Here is a 9,902-nt window from a genome sequence, read left to right on the forward strand (position 1 = left end):
CCCCCCCCCCCCCCCCCCACCCACCGCCCGCCCGCCTCCCCCACCGCTACCACCACCACCTCCTCCTCCTCCTCGGCGGCGGCGTCCTCCTCCTCCTCCTCCTCCTCCTCACCGCCTCCCCCAGCCCCCCAAACCCCCGGGCCACCCCCCTCCAGAACACCCACCCCCGGGGCCGGCGTCTGAGGAGGGGGGCCGCACCACCCCCAAAAATGTTCTTGGAAAAATTTTAAGGACTTTTTCCCCCTTCTCTCTTTCCTCCCAAGAGAACAAGAAAGGAAGATCGTTTTTTTAAAAAAATTATATATATATGTATATAAAAGTTTTCGACTTCTCTCTACCCCCCTCGGTTGCTTTAAATATATTTAAATTCTGAGGGGGGCGCTCAGAAATATTTCTCAGAGCTGAGGCACTAAGATGGCCGCCTTGAAATTATTTTTAAAACAACCCCCCCTCTAGCACCGCCACCCCCTCTATAAAGAAAGAGAGACGGGGGTAAAATCCCCTTTTAAAACAAGATGGCTGGCTTAATATTTCATTTTTCATACACCCCCCTCCTCTCCCTGTTACATCCCACCTTCAAGCTTCTACTCAGAAACCCACTAATTTCTCCCTTTTTTCATAACTGATTAGTGCACAGATTAATACATTTTCCTTGTGTATTGAGAGAGTGAGAGAGAGAGAGAGTGTGTGTGTGTGTGTGTGTGTGTGTTGGGGGGCATGAAGGATTTCTGCATAAAACAAAAATGGCTGCTGTGACTTAACTCCCCCCCCCTTATAAAAATATTTGGGGGGGCATTAATCAGTACTCATGCTCAGTCTGACATCAGCATAAATTGTTAAAGGTTAACTAGTTAGATACTAGTCCAACTAGACTGAATTTTTCTTTTCTTTACTAGTCTTGTTCCTCCCCCACCTTCCTTCTCTAAAGAAAAGCTTTTTTTTTTTTTTTTTTCTGAATACTTCAGAAGGGAGTGGTTTGATGTGAAGGTTTTTTTTTTTTTCCTTCAGGCATTGAAAAGGAAAAAGATGAAATATATGTTTATATATAACTCTGCATACCTCATTGAAGTCAAAATGCATTTAATTGCGTACGTATCTTTTAAATGAGAAACGGTACTGGATTTTTTTTCTTCTTTCTTTGAAAAAAAGTGACAAATCCTAGTGACTTTTGGGGGAGAGATATGAATAGATAATTGAGTTTTTTTCAAAGGAGTCCATGTTTGAGTCTCTCCTTCGCCCAGCCTTTTCAGTGTTTTGTAATTGTTGTAAATTTTATCTCTACTCTTTTCCCCTTTCCCTCCCCCAGTTGCTTGCTTGTAAAAGCGTCTGACTTGAGAAAATAATTTGGGGGTAAGTCGGATAGATTTTTTAGAGTAAAGAGAGGAAAGACAAATCTTAAAATTGTGAAATTCTTTTCTCTTTTCTCCTGTTTCAGTGTGCAGTCGCGCCCTCCATGATCTTCAACACTGCTAAAGTAGGAGAAACTGAGGCACAGGGAAAGAGGAAAGTAGCTGACTGAGAAAAGGACAGAGGCAGGGAGCACACTCAAGCCTTCTCACTGGACCGGCTGAGCCATGTACCAGCAGTTGACACAGAGTCCAGAAGTAAGTTTTTCCTACAGAGAATTGATAGAGCATCTCACCTAGAAGTGAAGGAAGGGCGCAGATAGCCGTGTCCACTGTATTTTTTTTTTTTTTTTTTTTTTTTTTCTGTTCTTGACTCTTTTCTTCCTATTCTTTTGACCTGTCTTTGCTGCTTCCCACCAGCGGCCTAGGCAGACCATTTCTCCTCCGCCCCCTCAGCTTTGCGGGGTTGGAGAGAACCCTGAGGGGGAGCTGAGCAACAACCAGCAAAGTATAGGTAACAAAGAAAAACCGGTCTACACATTTTTGTTTACAGTGCTCAAATGTTTCTTACTGATGTTCTATTTCCTGCCCCCCCCCACTACCACTTTATTGAACATTGGTTCCCCCCCCACCTCTGTGTGGAAATCTCTTGCCTGTGCTCCCGTATTGTTTCGTCCTCTCCCATTACTAAGTGGGACGGGGGGCATCTCTTCCTGGGTATAGACACCTCTCTACGTGTGCTCTCTTCCTCGGAGACTATTTTTCTCATACTTTTAAACTCTCAGGGCTCCATCATTTCTAAGTGACTTTCCATCTCTGTCTTCTGTTTACATCTCTCTTCCGGTCTATGAATGTGTATAGCTCTTCCTAGTGGATGCCTGACTTACCCTCTATCTGGCCTGGGTGTGTGCCTGCACGCCGCATCCTAACACCGGGAAGAGCATCTCCACTTATGTGTGGACCACACTGCACAGCATGTGGCAGCAGCCTCTCGTGCCCTCTCCTATGCCAGGCGCCTCTGCCTGCCTGCCACATGTGTCAAGATCTGCAGGCGTAGGTGTCTGAAGGTGGCGGTGTGCCTCCCTGTGTGGGCCTACATCCTTGTCTCTTCACCAGAGGACCTCTCCTTGTTCATCACACCCCACCCACCCCACCACCCCACCACCCCCAGCCGGTCCGTACTTGCTCCTGCGCGCTCAGGCTCTCTCTCCCTCGTGTGTGTGTGTGTGTGTGTGTGTGTGTGTGTGTGTGTGTGTGTGTCTGTCTCTCTCTCTCTCTCTCTCTCTCTCTCTCTCTCTCTCTCTCTCTGTCTTTCCTTCCTGGTGACCTCTGGATTTGGCATCTCCCCCGGCTGCTGCCTGACTCTATACCTGCTTCATTCTGTTGTGCTGCCTGCCTGCCTGTCTGCTCCTCCCTGCTGGCTGGCAGCTTCTCTCTCTCCCTGGTTGTCTGTCTGCTTCCCTGGCTGTTTGCCCACCACTCTCTCTCTCTCCAGCCATCTGTCTCCCCGCCTGCCTGTCTCTGTCACTTTTAAAGCCTAAACCTCTTGGTTTGTCTACCTTCCAGGACTTGCCACAGTTTCCCATGATGGTTTGCCTCTGTCTCGACCTTCTGCACCTCTGTCTCGACCTTCTGCGCGGCTCTGCTCCCGCACGCACGTCTGGGTCAGCACTCTTCTTTCCTGCTGCCTGTCTGCTGCGCTGCCACGGTTTAATGTTCCTGTCTTTTCACTCTGCTTCTCTGCCTTTTCTCCCTTGGCTTCCAGGGGTCCTGTCGACACCCCAGCACAGGGCTAGGCCCTCTCCCCAGGCCCTTCTGAGGCGGCTGCCTCGCCTGGGAGTCTCACCTGCAGTTCATGCCATTCTCCTAACCCCGCCTTCTTTCACGTTTGCACCTTTTAAAATCGCCCCTCTTTCCTCCTTGCTGCCGTCACAGGCAGTCTGCCCGCCGCAGTCTTTTTGCTGGTTTCCGAGTCTCTATTTCCCTGGCTTTTTGCTGTCTGCTTAGCAGGTTCTGGCTGTCCGTATCTCTGCTTGCTTTTCTCTCATCTTGTTTGTTTTAAGTCAGATTTTCCCCAGTCAACTTTCGAATAGACAAACACACTGTGGAACTCCAAAAGTATGAAACCTAGCACTGGAGAGACGGCTTAGTAATTAAAAGCATTGGCTGCTCTTCCAGGGGACCCAGGTGTGGTTCCCAGTACTGAAATGGTAGCTGACAACCGGCAGAAACTCCAGTTCCAGGGAATACAGCGCCCTCTTCTGGTGTCCTTGGGTACTGCATGAATCATGCATACCTGTACTCATAAAAAGTTAAGTACGGGCTGGAGAGATGGCTCATTCACGAAGAGCACTTGTTGGTCTTGCAGAGGACTGGGACTCTGCACCAGCACCCACATGGGTGCTCACACTCACTCTGTAACTGCCGTTCCAGGAATTCGACACCCTGACCACCAAGAGCACACGTGTGGTACACATACAAACGCACCACAAAACACTCACACACATAAGACAAGTAAGTGCTTTTTTAAAAATAGCCTTATTTTTATGAAGAAAAATATTTAATGAAGAAAAGGCTCCCACATACCCTCTCCCCAATCACTATTACATTTTTTTTAGATGCTGCTTTAGAGCCATCTGCACGTCTGAACCGTGTCACTCTTGCCCACACAGATGCTCCCATTGAATTTCACTGTGTAACTCACATCCTCTCTCCCTGTCGCCTGTCAGGACTTCCTAGCCCCGCTGGGATTGCCACCTCTTCGCTCTTGTCTTTCTGGTCCTACTTTGTAGGTGTCACGGAAACATTTATCTTCTTTTTATTGCCTGGTTTCTTTTTGCCATCACTACCAGAGACGAGGTTAGGACAAGCCTAGTCTCCCCGATCTCTTCTGTCCAAACTGGTGAGTTACACCCTCCTTGGTCTCTTGACTCAGATGTGTGCTGTGAACAGACGTGACCTCACAGGAAGTGCTGCACCGCCATGCTGATGCAGCCGGGCTTCGGAAGCGCGGTGAGCGTGCAGACTGCACAGTGGACACCGGCTCCGCTCTTCATGGATCGACTTAGAATTTCTGTCTTCTCCATTTTCAGGAGCACCAAGTCTAAGACCCTCCCCAGCCTCCCAGGGGCACGTTTGTGGGCATGCGCCCACCGTGCCTAGGCCTGTGCAGATTCGTCTGAAAGGCCAGTGACTCTAGATCCTTTTTGGTTACCAGGTCTGTCCAAGAAATCTGCCTCCTTCCTTATCTAAGGCACTTTGCTGTCCCTTCCCCGCCCACCCCGCCCGAGCCCTCCCTCCCAGCTCTTCTCCAAGCACCGCAGAGACAGCGTCTCACCCTGTTCCCAGGCCTTTTATTGTGAGAGATGACAAAACTTCTCCATATAATGCGCACTGGTCCTTCGTTTTTTTGCTTAAGTGGCCTGTGTCCCCAACTTTAACCCTTTCAGCCTCTCTCACTTCTTGGCTCTGTCTGTCTTCCTGTCCGTTCCCGTCTCTCCATCTGACAGGCTAGACCCTGCCCTTCTCTCTGCCTGGCCTAATCTCTCCAGCATCCCTTCTGCCTGCTGGCTTCTCGCTGCCAGCCTGCAGTCTTGCACGGTAAGGCACTGGTGAACGCTGAGGCATGGTGTCTGTGGAGAACGTTGCTCTGTCGCCTTCCCTGTCTCCCCTGCCGTGTGTCTGCTGCGTCCTCCCTGCCTCCTTCCTTTTTCCCTTTGTGTTTGCCTTGGAAATATTGCCTGCTTTCCACAGCCATTCGTCTTTTTCCTTGCCTGCCTGTTTCCCCGACGGCCTCCAGCTGCTCAGCTCTGGCTCCCTCCTTCCACAGGTTCCTCTGACTTTCTTTTACGTACTTCCTCCCTCTGTCCCTGGACCTCTTCTCCGTGCCTCTGTATGTCTCACTCTCTAGATGCCTCTCCCCTGCTCTCCATTTCAGTGTGAGCATCTGCTCTCTCTGCATTTCAAAAATAAGAAAGGTTGAAATCCCTTGTAATTAATTGGTGATTAATTCTTGTTTTTATTTAGAAGAGTGTTAAGGTGAGAACAAGGAATATGCACACAGATGTGTAGTTATCAAAAGCATACTAGAAGTCGATGCCCCTCCCCTAGAAGTCGATGCCCCTCCCCTAGAAGTCGATGCCCCTCCCCTAGATGTTGATGCCCCTCCCCTAGAAGTCGATGCCCCTCCCCTCCCAGCGTACAGTAAGGAAGGAAAAGCACTGAGGAGGCTCCTAAGCCAGTAACAAGATCTAAAGCAAACTCAAGACATGTATCTAAAGTGAGAGTTAAAAACCTTTCAGAGTATCGATTTTGCTAGAAAAAAAGGCAGGCACTCTGAAGGGCAGAGGAGATCTGGCTCTATGCAAACTAATTTCACCACAAATCTGTATGTACTAGGCTGTGGAGATAGCCCAGGTAGAAAGCTACTTGGCACACAGCCAGGCACGGTGGCGCACACCTTTAATCCCAGCACCCGGGAGGCAGCAGCAAGCGGATCACTGTGAGTTCAAGGCCAGCCTGGTCTACAGAGTAAGTCCAGGACAGCCAAGGCTACACAGAGAAAGCCTGTCTCAAAAAACTAACTAAATAAATAAATAAATCTGCTTGGCACACAAGCACGACACCATGAGTTAACCTCCAGCACCCCTTAGAGAGCCGAGCATGGGTGTGCAGGCGTGTGCTCACAGCTCTGGGTTACAGCTTGACAGCTCCGAGCTTAGTCTAGTTAGCAAGTATCAGGTCCCAGTGAGAGACCCACCTACCTCAAAGCACAGGAAAGACAGGAAACCTAGGCCTCTGTCCTCCACATGCACCAACACACACGTGTGTGCATAAGTACACACATAATAGAGTCATAACAATTTTTACTTAAACGAGTAAATAATAATATTAAAATGAACATTTATCCATCACTCAATTTGTTAACTATAATATTACCAACATCTTTAAAACCACATGTAGAGGCTGGAGGAATAGCTTGGCAGGGAAGGCGCTTACTGCTCTTGCAGAGAACCTTAGACTCGGTTTGCAACGCTTGCCCAGCAGCTGACAGCTGCGGCTCTGGTTCCAGGATGTCTGAACATTGCTGTCCTCTTGCCTCCCTGCTCTCTGGCATAGAAGTGGTGCCCATGCATTCATACACATGCACAAACACACAAATAAATAAAAAACTGAAAAATACAATGGAAACGCCTCACCTGGTTCCTACTGTTTCTGCACATCGCTGTCCTTTGCCTCCATCAAAATGTTCTGTTTAAAGTGTTCTTGTTTGGGGCACGAGAGAGGGCTCAGTGGTTAAGAGCACCAGCTGCCCTGCCTGAGGCACTCATGTGATAGCTCACAGCCATCTGTAGTGCCATTCAGGGGACCCAGCACCTTCCTCGGCTTCTGTGGATACCAGACACGTGGTACACAGTAAATCTTTTTTTTTTTTTAATCTAATCTATAGAAAAATCTGAAAGCATATAGTATTCATGTACTCCTCGTATAGATTTTACTGACTGCGAATATTCTATACATCGGTGGTGGGTATGCTGGCTAGTTTTATGCCAGTTTGAAACAGACTATTAGCATTTGGGGTGAGCAGACCTCGGCTGAGAAAACACCAGACTGGCCTGTGGGCAGGGCTGTGGTGCATCTTCTCAGCTCACAATGCCACCCCTGGGCTGGTTGTCTTGGATACTGTAAGAAAGCAGAGCCAGTGGTAGCAGTGGTAACAGGCGGTGCAGCACAGCTTTAGTCCCAGGGCTCGGGAGGCAGAGGCAGGCAAGTCTCTGTGTTCCAGGGCAGCCAAGGCTACACAGAGAAACTCTGCCTCAAAAAAACAAAAGAAAAAGAAAAGGAAGGAAGAACGAAAGGAAAGAGGAGGCAGAGACTGAGAGATGGCTCAGAGGGTAAGAGCACTGGCTGCTCTTCCAGAGGTCCTGAGTTCAATTCCCAGCAACCACATGGTGCTTACAACCCTCTATAGTGAGATCTGGTGCCCTCTTCTGGCCTGCAGGTGTATGTGCAGGCAGAGCACTGCATACTTAATAATTTTTTTTTTTTTTTTTTTTAAAGAAGGAAGGGAAGGAAGGAAGCTGTAAGTAAGGAGTGAACCAGTAAGAGTCCCTGCTTCTCCACCGACTCCTGCCTCCAGGTTCCCGCCCTGACCTCTCGGGGTGGTCTGTGATGTGGAGCTATAAGCTGACCTCCTCAGGCTCCCATGGTGCTCCCATCACAGCGGTAGAAACTCCAGTTAAGACCATACAGACAGATTCCTGTGATCCAATCTTAAGTGAATAAATATAAGATTATGCTGGTAATATAATTCCAACCGTGTAGTAAAATAATACAAGGAGATCATTTAAATGTTAATAATGATTTTTGTATAAATAAGCAATAATTCCATCCGAGAATTTTCTCTGAAGTGCATATTCTATGATGAGAAAAACAAAACTGAGTCGACTAACTTGTGGTCCTGAAGGTTGGTCATCTCAAGTTGAGAAGAACCCTGCGGACTAGGCCGCGGCTCAGTGCGAGAACGCTGGCTTTCTCCCCAGAACAGACGACATATCTGAGGGAACTGTGTGTGCACATGCAGTGTTGGAAACCGAGCTGCGGCCTTCTGCGTGCCAGCCAGGGACTACACTGACCTACAGCTCCATCCCAGGAGAATCTAATTTTAGACCCAGGGTTGCTTCCAAATTCCCACCTTGTATTAAGAACTTGCATTCCTCAAAGAATCCCTCACTTCTCCCCTTTAGATGAGCTTTTGTGCTGCTAGCGAGATGGCCCAGTGGGCACTTGCAGCATCTCTAAAGGATCCACATCTTTGATCAGGTTGTCCTCTGGTCTCCACATGTGTGCAGTGGAGAAAATGAGAAAAAGAGATTCATTTTCATAATCTCCTGATTATCAAGTTCTTTCTAGTTGGTTTGGTTTGGTTGTTTTGTTTTTCCAAGACAGGGTTTCTCTGTGTATCCTTGGCTGTCTTGGACTCACTTTGTAGACGAGGCTAGCTTTGAACTCACAGCGATCCACCTGCCTCTGCCTCCCGAGTGCTGGTATTAACGGCATGCGCCACCACGCCCGGCTGATTATCAAGTTCCTACCTCTTGACCACTCCCCTTATTCACTGAAGACTGACACCTGACCCCATGCTGCTGGTAGCCTGGATCACCTCAGGAGTCACCTGCACAACGTAGACACTGATCTCATGACTCCCAGAGGCCTTCCTCTGTCACGCACCTGCCACTTCTGCAATATAAAATAGAGGACAGCACGTGCATCTCAGCTCTGACCCTCGCTTTCTCATCAACTACACATCGCTGTTCTTGGACCATGAAATAATCCTTTTCTTTAGCTCCCAATTTCCTCCTAACCAGCCCCACTTTAAAAAAAAATATTTTAATTTTTAATGTGCATTGGTGTGAGGCTGTCAGAACTTAGAGTTACAGACAGTTGTGAGCTGCCATGTGGATGCTGGAAATTGAACCCGGGTCCTTTGGAAGAGCAGGCAGTGCTCTTAACCACTGAGCCATCTCTCCAGCCCCCAACCAGCCCTACTTTTACTCCACCTTTTCAACCAGCTGGAATTCGCATGGCCAGTCAGGTCAGCCGCTCTCCAGCCTTCCTGCAGTGGCTGGCTGTGTGTCACTGTGGCTGCTCACCACCAAGGTGCAAAGTGCTGCAGTTTGAACCCTGACCGGCAGACAAAGTTCCTCCTCGGAAGTTCTTTCCTAATCAGCTTCCTTTGTGAGTCAGAGTTCTCCACGGTGGCTTTTCTAATTTTTTTTTTTATTTTAGTCTTAACTATGTGTATGTGTATGTGTACAGATGCCTGCAGAGGCCAGAGGTGTTGCCCCTCTGGAGCTGGAGTGAATTGTGAGGCATCCAGAGTGGGTGCTGAGGACTGAACAGAGTCCTATATGTAATTTATTAACCACTCAGTCACAACCACTTTTTAAAACCAGCCTCAAACTCATCCCTTAAAATAAGTCTGGACCAGACGTGGTGGCGCACGCCTTTAATCCCAGCATTCGGAGGCAGAGGCAGGTGGATGGCTTTGAGTTTGAGGCCAGCCTGGTCTACAAAGCGGACAGCCAGGTCTATCACAAAAAACAAACAGAAAAAGTGTGGTCTACTTCCAGAGGATGGAATGAAGGCAACAGGTCAGGCAGAGAGCAGGACAGACAGACAGGCAGAACTGCACACAGCTGTGACCCCTGGGCCTGGGGAGTGAAAGCAGGAGAGTCAGGAATTAAAGGCCACCCAGAGGCAAGAAGGGACAAATAGGGACAGAGTTTAAGTATGCAGACTTAAAGCCTGCTCTCAGGAGACTGTAGCAAGAGGGTTCTAAATTCAAGGCCAGCCTGGAAGGAAAAGAAAGTCAGCAGTAGTGGTACACGCCTTTAATCCCAGCACTGGGGAGGCAGAGGCAGGAGGATCACTTTGAGTTCTAGGCCAGCCTGGTCTACAAAGTAAGTCCAGGCTACAAAGGGAAACCTTGTCTTGAAAAACCAAAAAGTAAAAAATAAAAAAAGAAAGAAAAAAGATTTTTTTCCCAGGAAATGA

This window comes from Acomys russatus, chromosome 25 (genome assembly GCF_903995435.1).
Source record: "Acomys russatus chromosome 25, mAcoRus1.1, whole genome shotgun sequence".
NCBI lineage: Eukaryota > Metazoa > Chordata > Mammalia > Rodentia > Muridae > Acomys > Acomys russatus.